Source organism: Sciurus carolinensis, chromosome 11 (genome assembly GCF_902686445.1).
Source record: "Sciurus carolinensis chromosome 11, mSciCar1.2, whole genome shotgun sequence".
NCBI classification, from domain to species: Eukaryota; Metazoa; Chordata; class Mammalia; order Rodentia; family Sciuridae; genus Sciurus; species Sciurus carolinensis.
The window spans coordinates 67681062-67696613 of record NC_062223.1 but is presented as its reverse complement, the minus strand read 5'-3'; the positions used below and the strand labels follow the sequence as shown (position 1 = coordinate 67696613).

The 15552-nt window shown below is 40.4% G+C and overlaps 1 protein-coding gene across 6 annotated transcripts in view; it reads right to left on the bottom strand.

The window, feature by feature from the left end:
• Positions 1–15552, bottom strand: part of Dennd2b (DENN domain containing 2B) — a 154084-nt gene that overhangs the window by 52917 nt on the left and 85615 nt on the right. The gene's annotated exons all lie outside the window — the stretch shown is intronic.

Genomic DNA, 15552 nt, shown 5'->3' with positions numbered 1-15552 from the left:
TTCTTAAAAAATTTTAATCTTGTTCTAAACAATAAACCTTATTCATTCAACAAACATTTATTTAGCAACTATGTCAAAGGCAAATGCAATCCACCAAAGAATAAAAACAAAGACACCGTCCTCATAGATGTTACAACCTAGTGGGGAGAAGCAGACAGTAAGTATATATCCCATGTGTATGATAACTGTGTGTGTGTGTGTGTGTTAGCTAGTAAGTGGTATAAAAAAATGAAGCAAGGGAAAGGGAAAGAGAATAAAGAGGATGTTCAAAGAAGACCATTCTGATAAAAAGACATTTAAGCAGACGTAAAACTGTGAACTAGAAATGCTAATCATATTTTTTCTAATACCAATTACAATAAAATTAATATACATTAAAGTATTAAATATTTACAAAATAAAAAATGTCCACTCATGTACCATACAGTCAAGTTAATATAGCACCACTGGTAAAAAGCTCCATTCTGTGGGGAACACTATTTTATGACTAATTACTAACAGAAGAAAAAGGTGAAAATTTAATAATATATCCAGATTGGAAAAGAAGGCGTAAAATTATCTCCATTTACAGATGACATGATTTTGTAGGTAGAAAATCCTAAAAATTCCATGAAAAAAACCCTTTAAACTAATAAGTACTATAGTTTGTATCCTGACTGTCCCTCAAAGGTCCATGTGTTGAAAGTCTGGTCCCCAGATTGTGGCACTACTGTGAGGCAGTGGAACCTTTAGGAGGAGGGGCCTAGTGGAAGAAAGTCTGGTAATTAGGCGCATGTCCTTGAAGGGGATATTGGGACCCCAGCCCCTTCCTGTCTTTTCCTTTGCTTTCCAGCCACCATGAGCTGAACAGGCCTCCTCCACCTGGTGTTCCCAGCATGATGTACTGTGCTGCCACAGACCCAAAACAACAAGGCCAAGCAACACTGGACTGTAACCTCTGAAATGGTATGTCAAAGTAAACCTTTCCTCCTTATAAGTTGTTTACCTCAGGCATTTTGCCATAATAATGTAAAGCTAACTAACACAATGAGTTCAAGATAACCTGTAGGATTAAAAAAAAAATCTGTATTAAAAGAGCTATGTTAAAAAAAAATTGATGTTATTTCTATATGCTAGCAACAAACTGCAAATGAAATTAAAGAAAATAATTCCATTTACTACAGCAGCAAAAAATAATAAAACCCTTAGGGAAAAAAATTAATAAAAGACAAGCTATAAAACATCATTGAAAGAAAGTAAAGACATTAAAAAACAGAAAAATATCCCATAATCATGGATCAGAAAACTTAATATTATTGAGATGGCAATACTTCTCAAATTATCTATGGGTTCAATAGAATATCCATCAAAATCCCAGCTGATTTCTTTAAAGAAATTGAAAATCTGATCCTAAAATTTTATGGAAATGCAAGGGACCCAGAGCAGACAAAGCAAAAGAATAAAAACACCTGAAAAAGAATAAAGATGGAAGACTCAGACTCGCCAATTTCACAACATACCACAAAGCAACAGTTATCAAGATAGTATGATACTGACACAGGAACAGAAATTGAGATCAAGGTAATAGAACTGAGAATCCCTGAAAAAAAAAAAAACAGATTTATGGTCAACTGATTTCAATGAGGATTCCAAGACGGTTAATGCAATAAATGGTACTGGGAAAACTGGATATCCACTTACAGAAGAATGAAGTAGAACCTCTACATCATACCATATATAATAATTAAGTAAAAATGAATCATAGACCTAAACATAGAAGCAAAACTACAAAAACAAAGCTTATAAGAAAACATACAAGCCACTGTAACTCCACATCATGTACAACCACAAAAATGGGAAGTTATACTCCATGTATGTATGATATGTCAAAATACATTCTACTGTCATGTATAACTAAAAAGAATAAAAAATTTTAATTGATGTTACAATTAATAAATGGTTTCTATTAGACCAGCTTTTAAAAAAAAGAAAAGAAAAAGAAAACTTACAAGAAAATCTCATAGCTGGGCTCGGTGGCACTCACTAGTAATCCCAGCCACTCCAGAGGCTGAGGCAGGAGGACTGCAAGTTCAAAGCCACCTCAGCAACTTAGCAAGGCCCTAAGCAACTGGGAGGGACCCTGTCTCTAAATAAAATATTAAAAAGGGCTGGCGATGTGGCTCCAAGATTAAGTGCCCCTGGGTTCAATTTCCAGCACCAAAAAAACAAAGAAAGAAAGAAAATCTCTGTGACACTGGATTAGCCATGGATTTTAGATATGGCACCAAAAGCAAAAGCAACAAAAAAGACATACACTGTATTATAAAAATAAACTTTGTGCTGAAAATAATATCATCAAGAAAGTGAAAAGACAACCTACAAAATGGGAGAGGTAATCTGCAAATCATAAATCTACTAGTGAACTGGGAAAACAAATCCAGAATAAAAAAGGATTCTTATAACTCAATAATAAAAAGAAAAATAACCTAAAAATTAAACAAAGGATTTGAACAGAGATTCTCCAAATACTTAAAAATTAGCCAATAAGCAAATGAAATGATACTCAACACTGTTAATCATTAGGAAAATACAAATAAAAACCACAATGACTACTTCATATCCACAAGGAAAGTTATAATAATAAAAAAAGATAACAAGTGATAGTGAGACTGAAGAGAAACTGTCCTCATTCATTGCAAGTAGGAATGCAAAAAAAGTATAGCCACTTTGGAAAACACTTTGTCAGTTCCTCAAAAAGTTTAAATATGGAGTTATCAGATAAACCAGCATGTTCCACTTTTAGGTATCTATCCAAGAGAAATGAAAACATATGTCCACACAAACACTTATACACAAATGTTCCTAAAAGCATTATTCATAATAGGCACAAAGTGGAAACAACCAAATGTCTATCAACTGATGAATATATAACTAAAATGTGGAATATCCACACCATGGACAATTCAAATGTAAAAAGGAATAAGGCACTGATACATTCTATAACAGGGATAAGTAAGGATTCCAAATTTTATGAAATGTTCAAAGTCAGCAAACCCATAGAGACAAAAGAACATAAACTTGTAGTTCACAAACACAAAGAAATGTCCCCATTTAGTCTTCGCTTTATATTTAAATTATTTGAATTGACTATCAAATATTTAAGAAATTAGTCTGATATAAATAAAATTCAGATTCTAGCTTCTCTTGAAAAAATCAGAAACCCTGCCATTATAGTCTGCATTTCTGTACAGTAACAGCTGGCCAAAGCTGAGTCCAAGCATCCATTTAGATGCAGCAAGCTCTCTTCAGGTCAGCCCTGACCCTTTTGTGCCCAGTGCCTATGAACTGACTTCCCCAATCAGCTGGGAGAGTCTGCAGCTCTATAGATTACATACCAGCAGGGAGGGTTAGAGGCACTGCCATGGGACCAGCCGCACGAAATCTCCTGGGAGGCTAGGCATAAGCAGTGCAAGGAAGAGGATCCTCTTGTACAGCAGGACATAGCCTCTCAGGTACTTGAAACCCCACTTAGTTCCCTAGCTGCTGCAGAAAGAAAGACTCTCTGGAAGGCTCCCTGCATTTGCTCAGGCCAGCCTCCATCTGGCAACACAATCCAACCCAATCTACAGACGCTCTCCCAAAGGTCCAAGAAGGGATGTATTAGAGTTCAATCTCTGAAGTTCTTTCTCAGGGTTGCCCCACATCTAAGAATGAACCTTCCTATCTCAGAGAAAAAGAACCTGTTTCCTCTTGTCCACTTGCTGCCTTTCTGCAGGCATAATTGTGGATGTGACAACATGCCTTAAGGAGCTCTGGGATTGATGAGGAAGAGACACAGCATGTGGAGGGAAGCTTTCCATTCTCCTGGGGTTAAAGTTCCTACTGAGAGCAAACACACACTTCCAAGCACTCTTCTTTACTAGTCCACGTAAAAAGTTAAAGACTTGACAAAGGAGGCCTCTAAAGTACATGAGAGAATTTTTGCTGACATCTGCGTGACTTTAACTTCCCAAGCAATCTGCTCATATACAAGTTATACTGAAGAAGCAACGTGAAGGTCTGGAAAAAAGTGGCAAAGGGGACTGAGCTTTAATGTGTGCCATGAGAACTTGGTTACAGCCAAGCAATGCAACCAGTACAATAATAGTACAGTCCACCACATAGCACACAGCTGTGTCTGACTGCCCTGGGGGTCAACCTGTGCTCATCCTGCCCAGTAAACACCTACTCAGACTTTCTTACCAACTCCTTCCTGCACCTTTCTCATCCACAGGTCCTGGCCAAGGAGACAAAGGAACAACAGCAGCTACCCAAAGGAGGGCCTGCTTTTTCATCTCTTCCTCCAAGAGTCTCAGTAACCAATATAAACATTCATATCCCAAGAGGTCTCACAAAGGCAACTAATCCTGATGATCCTTTTGTCCATGAGTCTTCATCCTCATGCTCAGCACTCATCTACCTCCTGGATCCTCACATCAGACCCTGTTCTTCCTGATAAAGAAAAAGCCCTGCTAAATTCCCTGTGGAAAAGGGCCCCTCCCTGGAGGGAGCTATGCACAAACCCTCCCTGCCATGTCTCCCCACCAACCACCTGCCTGATTCCCAAGGGGATGGAAGGGCAGGTCAAGAAAAGAACTTGAGATGCAGCTATGGCCCTTTTCTTTCTATCTCCCTGGGCCTGCCTTGTTCATTCTCTTCCTGCTGTAATCCCCTTCCCCCACACACCTACACACAACCCAGGGAAAGTCATCATTAGAATGAGTCTTCTGCTCTGCTCTGACTAAAATAAGAGATTAAAAGGAAAGGGGAGCGAGGGGGCACACCAAGATGATGGTGGGGGTAGGAGGAAAGGGGACCCAAGGCCAAGGTTCCTCAAGTCTACCCCATTCTTTCCAAAATGCCAGACCCCTTTTCTTCTTCACTACTCTTACATACCTGGTACTTTGGATCACTTCCATTTCGGCCTTAGGATCTGTGAGTCTACATACAGAAAGACCTTCAGGCAAAAATATCAAGTGAATAATGAGCCTGGTCAGGTGAAAAGGAACCAGGGTTTGTTTTGCTGGGCGGTCAAAAAGATTGCCAGGTGTTTTTACAAGTCCTTATGAGGCTGAAATCTCCCTCAATCAGCCACAGAAGTTGGTTTTGTTGCTGTTCTTGAAAAATAATCAAAAAAAGAAATCAAGGTCTCTTTCCTCCTACATCCTATTTCCCAATCCTCTTTCTCAAAGAAAGCCCTTTAAATTTGGATTTTCAACCTCAACCAGTTTTCAATCCCTATTCCTGCCAGATGGTCCTTCTCCACTTTAGCTCAGATTTTGTAGAGGTTTGTAGTTGGGTTTAAACATTTCCTGAAAGCCTGCATTGGGGTGAGAGCTTGTTAGGCAACTCCAAAGACAATCTGGTTGCTTCCAAGATAGTTTCAAAAACCCAGACAACTGTTTCTGCCCATCTGGACACTGCCTCCCAGCAAGCAGCTTAACCTAGCTAGCTCTGCCAGGTCGGTGGAGCCCGCTCTGCCCAATGCCTTGTAACCACTTCAAAAATGTAAGCAGAATGAAGGTTGGTCCCACAAACAACCCTGCTTCTGGGGACCTAACCACTGCCTTCCTTCACTTATAGGGGGAAAAAAAACACGGTGGGTCCATTATTAGGAAGATGATGCAGAAACCACAGTACTAAATCACATCAGTGCCTTCCCTCTGATCAGCCACATCAGATTGCAGGGCTGCCATTTCCTGTACATGCCAGAAATGTTTATGCCTCCACGCTTTTGTTCAACCAATTCCTCCTATCTTGAATGTCCTCTAGGCCCATTCTTTCTTTAATAGCCAGTTCAAATGTCAATTTCTTTCTGAAGACTTTCCTATCCCCGAGACCTGACCTCATTCTCACCCTTCCTATGCTCTCTGGTCTGGTTGACTACAACTCAGCTGATGGCAAGAGGCTTTTCTGCTCTGGAAAAGCACACCACCTACAAGCTGTACTTTCCCAGAGGAGGACTAGGAAATAAAAAGAGCTAAGGAACTGGGTTAGTCGCCATACCTCTGTTTCCCCATCTGTGACATAGGAAGACCTATGAGAAGTCATCTATAAAAAATAGAGGATATGCAGAATCCAGAGGGAACAATGGAAGTCTTGGGTCTAACTCCCCTACACTCAACTTTCACACCCCCACTAGTCCTCACTTAGATAACTGTGTTCCTACTTGATTGAGAAAATAGAAAAGATCAGAACAGACCTGCAATAAGCAACCACCATCACGCCGCCAGCAGTATCAGTGTGGATCTGCCACTCCTCTGTTCACAACCCTCAAAAATATAGTTTCCATTCACTTAAAAGTGAAAGCCAAAATCTTTACAATGACTTACAAGGCCCTTAATGATCATATCTCTGACTTTATTCTCTACTCTGGTCACACTGTCTCCTCATTATATACTTGAGCACACAGCACATTCCTACACCAGGGCCTTCATTCCTACCGTAACTGGAACACATTCCCCTAGAGCACCTCCTTCTTCACCTCAGTGCTCTCCCTCTTTTTCATTTTATTTTTCTCCATAGCATTTATCACTGGATGATTCAACACAGTACATTTCTTTTCTACTTTTAGGTGTACATTAAGCTCAATGAAGCCAAGAATATTTGTCTGTTCATGATGTATCCTCACTGCCTAAAACAGTCCCTAGCACACAATAGGCCCTGACAAAACACTTATCACCACCTCAGAGTGGCCCTCCTTAGACAGGGTGAGCCACTTTGAGCTCTACTGCCCATCTTCTGTCCATAACAGCTTTCCCTGAGAAGGGTCTGACCTGCCTGCAGCAACCATACCCCTGGGAAATTCAAAAGGGAGTTACAACCTTTGAATACCCAAAAGATAAGATATGGGTGCCTTTAGCTTAAGAACTCAACTAAAATTGTTCTCTATAATCGCGATGGCTTTCCCATTATAAAATACAAAGGCCTTTTCTCTGGGCTTCCTTTCTTGATGTCTGTTGTTTTGGACCCTACTGATCAGCACTCCCTGAAGCACTGTATTGTAGTTAACTCTCAGTCTGGACTATACTCTTGGTGTGGAAGATCTTTACACTCAACAAAAGGGGGCATGGGTTAAGAAAGACTGGGAAATACTGTAGGAAAAACAGAGAAAGATAAACAGGCATGGGCATGAAAGGCTTTCAATGCTTACTTTAACCTTTTGAGGGTCTTTCTAGCCAGGCCACCATGCCACTACTGTATGCTCTGGACCTTACCCTCGAGCAGTTCCCCATCCTGCCTGAGATAGACAAGTAAAGATTTTGGTACAATGTATCAAGAGTTGTAATACAAGTGCTACACAAAGCTCTGGGAGCAAGGAGAAAGACACCTAATCAGGTGGACAGAACGGATGTAGGGGAGGGCTGCTGGAGAAGACAGAAAGTGACCCTGGGCTGAGTCTTGCAGGATTTGTAGGAGATAAAGAAGGCGTAAGAACATTGTAAGTAGAAGAAAAACCACAAGCAAAAGCCAAAGAGACCTTGGGACAAGAAGAAATTTCTTAAACAGAACACAAAAAGTGATAACCATAATGGAAAACACTGATAAAGTAAACTACATTAAATAAGAACTCTTTTCATTCTTTGTAATAACATTTAGAGAGTGAAAAGATATCTGAAGAGTGGAAGAAGATATTCCCAGTAGATCTATCTAACAAAGGACTCATATCTAGGACATACAAAGAACTCCTACAAATTAATAAGAAAAACATATCCCAAAAGACTGAAACAGATATTCCACTAGAGAGGACATCCAAATGTCTAAGATATATAAAAGGGTATCCAACTTCATTAGTTATCAAGGAAATGCAGATCAAAACCACAATGATACTATTAACATACTCACTAAAATGGATAAAATGAAAAATATAGAAAATACCTACTGATAGTACAGATGTGAAGCAATTGGAACTCTCAAACATTGACAGTGGAAGTATAAATTAATACTATCACTTTGGAAGAATGTTGCATATTACATACTAAAGTAAACAAATGCATAACCATGACCTAGCAATCCTCTCCCAGGTATATATCCAACAGAAATGCAAACACATGTGTACCAAGGGCAAGTACAATAATAAACATAGCAGCACCATTTGTAATAGCAATGAAACTGAAAACTGCAAATGTTCATTATCATAAGAATGGAAAGTAAGTTATGCATATTTTCATAATGAAATACTATAAAGCAATGAGAATGAACAATCTATAGATACACAACACATGAATAAATCTCTGGAATATTATGTTGAATAAAAAGATACAATAATACAATAATAAACATAGCACCATTTGTAATACCAATGAAACTGAAAACTGCAAATATCCATTATCATAAGAATGGAAAGTAATTTAGGCATATTTTCATAATGAAATACTATAAAGTAATGAGAATGAACAATCTATAGATACACACAACACATGAATAAATCTCTGGAATATTATGTTGAACAAAAAGATACCGAGAATATATACTACATAATTCTTGTTTATAGAAAATACAAAAATGGTAAAATAATAAATCTATGCTATCAGAAGTCAGGATGGTGGGTACCCATGGAGGAGTCATAGACTGGAGGGGTATTCTGGGATACTGATAATACTCTGTTTCTTGGCCTTGTGTTGGTTATATAGGTTTAGTTGTAAAAATGTATAAAACTGCATATAAACATACTTTCATGTTTATATAACATCAATAAAGTTTTAATGTGGCACAAGGATGCAGAGCCCAGCAGATTTGGGAGTGTTAGATCCATAGAACAAGAATATCAAGAAATAATAGAGAGTAACACATTCAAACTGCAAGTCTAAGCTAGATTATTAGGGTTCAATTTTCCTCTGGGGTAAAGTCCTTTGTTATTCAATTAAGACAGCAGGTGAAAGTGTCCTTACAACTATAAGAGATAGCTGTCACTATCTCTACTTTATGGATGAAGAAACTGAGGCTCAGAGACATTAAGGAATTTTCCTAGTATTTCATAGTAGGTGGAAGAACCCAGCATCTACAGGGGTTGGCACTAGGCTCAATAACTAACACCAAGCACATTGGTCTCTCTGATATCTTGTGGCAGGACACCAACCTCCATCCCAAGTATCCCCCTACGTCTAGTCTGTCTAGATAAAGAGTTAGAAAAGGACACTGGCAGAAGATCCAATGCTGGCCAATGCCTGGCCCCCAAATTCTTGGTTTCAACCTCATTTTTCTTTAAGTCATCTAGTTCAGAGGGTTCTGACTCAACATAAAATAAATAAAAGGTGCTCATCATCATTCTTCCCCATCTAGTGACAGGAGCTCATAAACGCAGACCCTGGGTCAAAGGCTCTCCCCTAATAGTGCAATCCTTCTGGAGCTGAGAAGGGAAGTAAGGAACGTCTGTCTAACCATCTGTCCAACTCCTTTAAATGCATGATGGTAACAGGATTTGCCTCACACTGCTCCTTCAGATGGAACAAGTGCTTCTTGGCAATTGCAGGTATGTGGTTCTCAGGTTGTGTGCTGAGGTGCCCCAGAGCACTGTGGGGAACTCACAGGTGTACTGCAAGATATTTTAAATTTTTTGAGGGAAATAGAGCAAATACTGAACATCTGTCAGACACCCCACAAGTTCAGTTTCACATCAGATTGCACTACATTCTTTTTCAATGATGTCATTTCTTTGTGAACCTGGGTTTTCAACAGTTGCTGTGATAAAAACCAAGAGCCATGTGAAAAGCAATGTGGAACAGGAAATAAGGATGGCAATATTCAATGTGAGACATTGTGCATCATCCATTACGTCCCATTGGCAAGTAATTGTGGTTATTTAAGAATGAAATAAAAATATTATTCTTTCAATGTGAATATTTTTTTCGGGTGGTTACTCTGTTTGTTAGGATATACATACATGAAAATACCACTAAGACTGAGAAAGCTTGTAAGACTCTGTGGAGTTCCCAGGGCGGGCCTCAACCTGCCCCAGGAGACAGCAACACTCAAGCCTTGGGCAGTGTACTCCAAGAACAAAACAGCCCTGAGGACTGAAAAGAAGTGGCTGCACAGCAGCTATCCCTCCATGCAGGGGCCATACACATCTGTGTCAACCTCATGCCAGGCCCCTCTGAACTCCCTCCCTGAAAAGCTCTATTCAGCACCGAGCTCATGAATAAAAGCTAACGCCAGCCCAGAAGCCAGGAGGCCAGTAGGGGACTTCCACACAAGCTCAGACTTGGGCAATGTCCACAAACCAAACCATTAATCCACAGGGAGGGGGAGCAATGGGAACCCAGAGGGCTTCCTTCCACTGGCACTCATGCACTGAAAGGCCAACTCTGGCTTTCTGGGTGAAGATTTGCATGAAAATAACTTCTTTGTTCCAAAGCATTTCTTGCCAGCTATAGTCCCTCCCTCCATTCTTCCTTGAAGTCATAATCCTCCCTTGGTGACATCACAGCTTTTGATACAATAGCCAACTGTTGTGATGTCAGAGGACTCAACTTTTGTCATGGGGAGGGGCACTGGGATGGAGCATGCGACAAAGGACAAGAATAGAATACACTGGCATTTTCTTTTTTCATGCTAATTTCCGTGGTACTAAAGAGCAGTGACTCAAAAAAGGAAAGGCAGGCCACTGGCAGCAAGGTTGTGTATAGATCTGTCTAAACCTAGTGGGTGTTGGGTCGGGTTGGGGGCGGGCTGAGAGGAGACAAAGAAGAATTTCAATAACAGAATTGGCCAAATAAAATGCTCTGGGCCTGGCCAAACCCAGGGCCTTAGCTTTCATCATCCACTGCCTGGGCACAGAAAAAGGAGAGAAAAGCAGAAACAGGGGCAGCTCCAGGTTAGAACACTCCCTGGAAATGAGTGTTTGGGACACTGTTTTGTGTTCTGGGCTCAACACTGGCAGAGCAACAGACTTTGTCAGTTTGAACTGCATCCTTCAGATAAGTATCCAGGATGGAGAGGACACTCAAGAGACATGTCACAGAAGAAATGACTAAAGGAACTGAGAATGTTTACCCCAGAAGAGAAGGCTGGGGTGGAGGAGGAGGATAACTGTCTTGAGAAATCTAAAAGGCATTCAAGTGAAAAGGGGATTAAATGTATTTTCTGTGGTCCCCCAAAGATACCTCAGACAAGCAGAGGACAAAATAAGGATGAACTTTTATTCTCACGTTCTAATTACAGACTACATGTCTTTTAAATTTCTTATTTCTCAATTACACATTACTCTCCTGAGGATAAGGACTGCCTTGTCCATTGTTATCTAGAACTTAAAGTGGCATATAATAAAAGCTTATTAATGTGTGTCAAAATGAACAAATGCAGCAATGACAAAGGTCTACAAAAATTGTTGATATTTACAGGGACTCACTGGCTTCATAAGGTTGTTTTTGTTTTTTGGGTTTTGTTGTTGTTATTGTTTTGTTTTGTTTTGTTTGAGATAAGGTCTCACTATCTCACTACCAGCCCAGGCTGGTCTGGAACTCTTAGTCTCAAGGGACCTTCCTGTCTCAGCCTCTTGAGTGCTAGGACTTCAGGTGAGGGCCAGAACACCCAGCTTCTGTAAGTAATTTTTCAACCCCCTACTGCACGTTATCCACTAAGTTACATGCTAGCAATACAACAGTGAAAAAAAGCAGGTAAGGCTAGTCAACCTCCTCCCCTTTGTAGGCTGCCCCACGTGACACACAACATTCCTTCCAATATTATAATTTCTCCATTATTATATGTGACTAAAAAATTTAAAACTGAGAAGAAAGAGGACTTCCAAGGGCCAAGGATAACCCCACCACCACCACTACTCACAAGCCTGGAGATCTGGATACAGCATATCTTCCTTCTCAGCTGAGAGAGGCCTCACACGGAGGCAGCACTGACAGGCATGTATCAAGGGCCATACTCCACCAACAGACATAGTAGTCTCCACACGAACTTAGGCCCCTTCAACCCAGCAATAAATAAGTATGGTCCAGTTGGGTGATAGAAGGTATTCCAGATACCCTCCTCACTTCTCTCAAAGAACTTAAAATTTCCCCATCATGCTAAGGGTCAGAAGAATGACAACCTAAGGACTACAGAGTCATTTTTGGCCCAGGTTGTGCTAGGGTTAAAGGCCCAGTTCCAATTGCTGAGGGTATAAGAGTATATAACTGAAATAAGACATTATTTAACAAATAATGCCAGAGATTATCCTCTTCGAAGCAGTCCTTACAGGCCTACACATTTATTCCAATACATTCTCAAAACATTTCTGAAATTTGTGATTGGAAATTTGCCCTCATCAGTTCTGGGACATTATCTGCATTTCCCCTGAAGAAAAATTTGCAACCTTCATGAGTGTTAAGTCCTGGAAGAGCCAAATAATAAAAACAGGTACATAATAGAGAATACCATCTTAGGTTAGAACATGCACTAACCAACAAGCATATACTGCAGAGCACATATTTCAGTTCCAAATCTCTACACTTTGGAACATAACACTGGTATTCATTTTGAAACCACAGAGACATTTAAGTATCTAATAAGCCCCAAGCACTGCCACAGAAAATTTATATGCTCCTAAGTTCCTGTCTACCTTTTTAGAGAAGCTCCCTAAGTTCCTCCACAGATTCATTTTAAGAATCCTAGTCCCAGTCAGGCCTTGTGACATAAACCTGTAATCCCAGTGATTCAGAAGGATGAGGCAAGAAGGTTGCAAGCTCAAAGCCAACTGCAGCAACTTAGCGAGGCACTAAGCAACTTAGCAAGACTTGTCTCAAAATAAAAATAAAAGGGGCTGGGGATGTGGCTCAGTGGTTAAGTACCCCTGGGTTCAAACCCTGGTACAAAAAAAAAAAAAAAAAAAAAGAATCCGTATCCTAACCCATTTTACCTTTCCCACAAGCGTACAAGTAATTGTGAATGGAGGTTCATAGCTCAGATATGCCAGTGCTGGGCACTAAAAGACATTCACTCACTATAGGTATCCTGCTTTTCTGAGTTCCTGGGCACTGTATTTCAAACTTCAGTGTTAACAATTTATGAACTACTACATGTGACAGCCCATGAGGAGTGCCTGAAATAGTTAAATCCAAAAATAGTAGACTTGTAAATGCCGAGAGTTCACACACAAATGTGATATTTTCTAAAGTGATTTGTAAACTGCTTCTGGAGACAACTACTACAGAAGCATGAGAACTACCTTCAGGAAACCAGACTCACTCGGTTGTAGAACTGAGGTACAAACTGCAGGATATATGGTCACAGCTTGTATTTCCCAAAGTCGCCAGTCTCCCTGGGGAATCCTGGAGAATGGGGCTCCTGCCCTTTTCTGAGTCAGCATGCTCACCAAGATGCTCTCAACATACTAAAAGCCACCCAAGTCACAGCTGGCTCATGTCACTGCTCTCTGTAATGAGGTATGACATGTATCTAAGCCCTTGTATATTTTCATATTTGTAGCCTACAATTAGGCATTTTTGAGGGATGTAGCTGACTAGTGGTTCTGTTCAGTGACCTATAATTATTCACACAGGCATCACGGTCAATCCAGACAACTATCAAGCCTGGAGGCACTATGAGCTCAAACTTCGAGGAGGTTACTTGGCTCTAGAAAGATCCAGAGAATACTGTTAGCTGTATGCCTCGGAAGGACTACACTGTCCCACCTTGGCTGCCCACGGAGGTAGTCTCTACTTGGTCCCTTTCATCCCTCCCTCCTCTTCCACTGCCTGGTTCAGCAAAACTCACTCCCCGAGTCCAAGTATGGGCACAATTAGGTGTCCCATGCCAGCAGTGGATCACTTTGTTGGACAGTCTTTATTATCAAGGTAATAGCAACGTAAAGCAACTCTTTATACTCCATACACCTTTCCCACCTGAGAAAAACTGGGTTACTGTAAGAACAGATGAGTTAAATACATGTAAAGTGTCTGAAATGGTCTTTGCTTCATAGTGTTGTTGTTGCTAGTATTGTTACTACTAAGAATTATCACCACCACTACCCAGAACACCCAGTTCCAAATCTAAAAAAAAACAGGCCACAGAATCTTGCAGCCAATCATATGCAGCAGGCCTTCCTCTGAGACAGACTTTCTGCCACTAGTTGCAGAGGCCCCACTGCTCCCAAGGGCTCACAGAGTCACTGTCCCCCCATGCAAATGCCCACTACTCTATTTCCCCACTAATTCCCTGGCTGGGAGGGAAAGGCTGGTTTAGCAGAGAAGACATTTCACATACACATTTGATTCCAATAAAAACTGTTTTTTTGCTTTTTTTTTTTAATATTTACCATCTTAACTTTATTATTATTTTTTAATGTGGTGCTGGGGAATGAACCCAGGGCCTTGTGAATGTGAGGCAAGCACTCTACCAACTAAGCTATATCCCCAGTCCCTTGCTTTTTTAATAGCAGCTCAAATCCTGATTCTAAATATAATCAAATATATCGCCACTAACTAGCCTAATGCAGTTGTGAAGTGCAGTTGTGAAGTGCAGTTGTAACCCATACCTTAGAGAAGCACACACATTAAGCTTGAGTCTAACACCTAACCTCAATACTTTGCAAGTCTTCCTTCTTCCCCAATGCTGGCTCCTAAGTATTTCTGAGTGTTACATACACTTTTCAAACACACTCTCCCATGTTAGCTCATTTGGGTCTGCCACCAACTTCAGGGAGTAAATGCAATAAGGAATTTCTCCCTTTCAAAAAGGAGGCAGTTGGAGCTCAGAAAGCCTGTGTGATTGGCCCCAAGATCACTTATCTAATAAATGCAGAACCAGGTTTAGAACTGCTCTGTAGCTATAACCTCAGTTTCTTCATATGTCAACAATTAATAATAGCTACCTCACCGGGTTACTGTAAGGACAAATGAGTTAAATACATGTAAAGTGTCTGAAAGGGTCTCTGCTTCATAGTGTTGTTGTTGTTGTTACTATTGTTACTACTAAGAACTATCCCCACCACTACCCAGAACACCCAATTCCAAATCTAAAGCTTTCCCCACTTTATCCTGCTGCAGCTTTGCAAAGATTGTTCAGGAAGAGTTTCTGGGCCCACATCCTACAACTTGTCTAAGAACACAGAACTCACTAGGCTTTCTATCTTGCCACTCCACAAATTTCTCCATACCTGCATAAACACAGAGAAATAAACACCATCTTTTGTACTGTCTTTTTCTAGTCTCATGACCTCTGATGCCACTTACACTATGTTAGCCACCATTCTGTGGCTTAACCTGCTACTTATATCCAACGCTTCCTTCAACTATCATTTCATAGGCATTCATACTTTACCAAGCCTTGTACTAAGTACTAGGCAAAACAGTCTCTGTCCTCTAACACATATCAAATGAGAAGTGCAGTAACTAAAGGGACAGTGAAAGTACAAAGGTACCACAAAATAACTCTGATGGCAGTACAAACGATTTCAGAGAAGGTAATGGTGAAATAAATTTCATAGTAACTGGAGTTCTCTCTACAAACAAGGGGAGAGCAAATATTTCAATCCGAGAGAAAAGTGTATATGCAAGACATCACACACAGTATGATAATCACACGCTGCCAATACATAAGGGC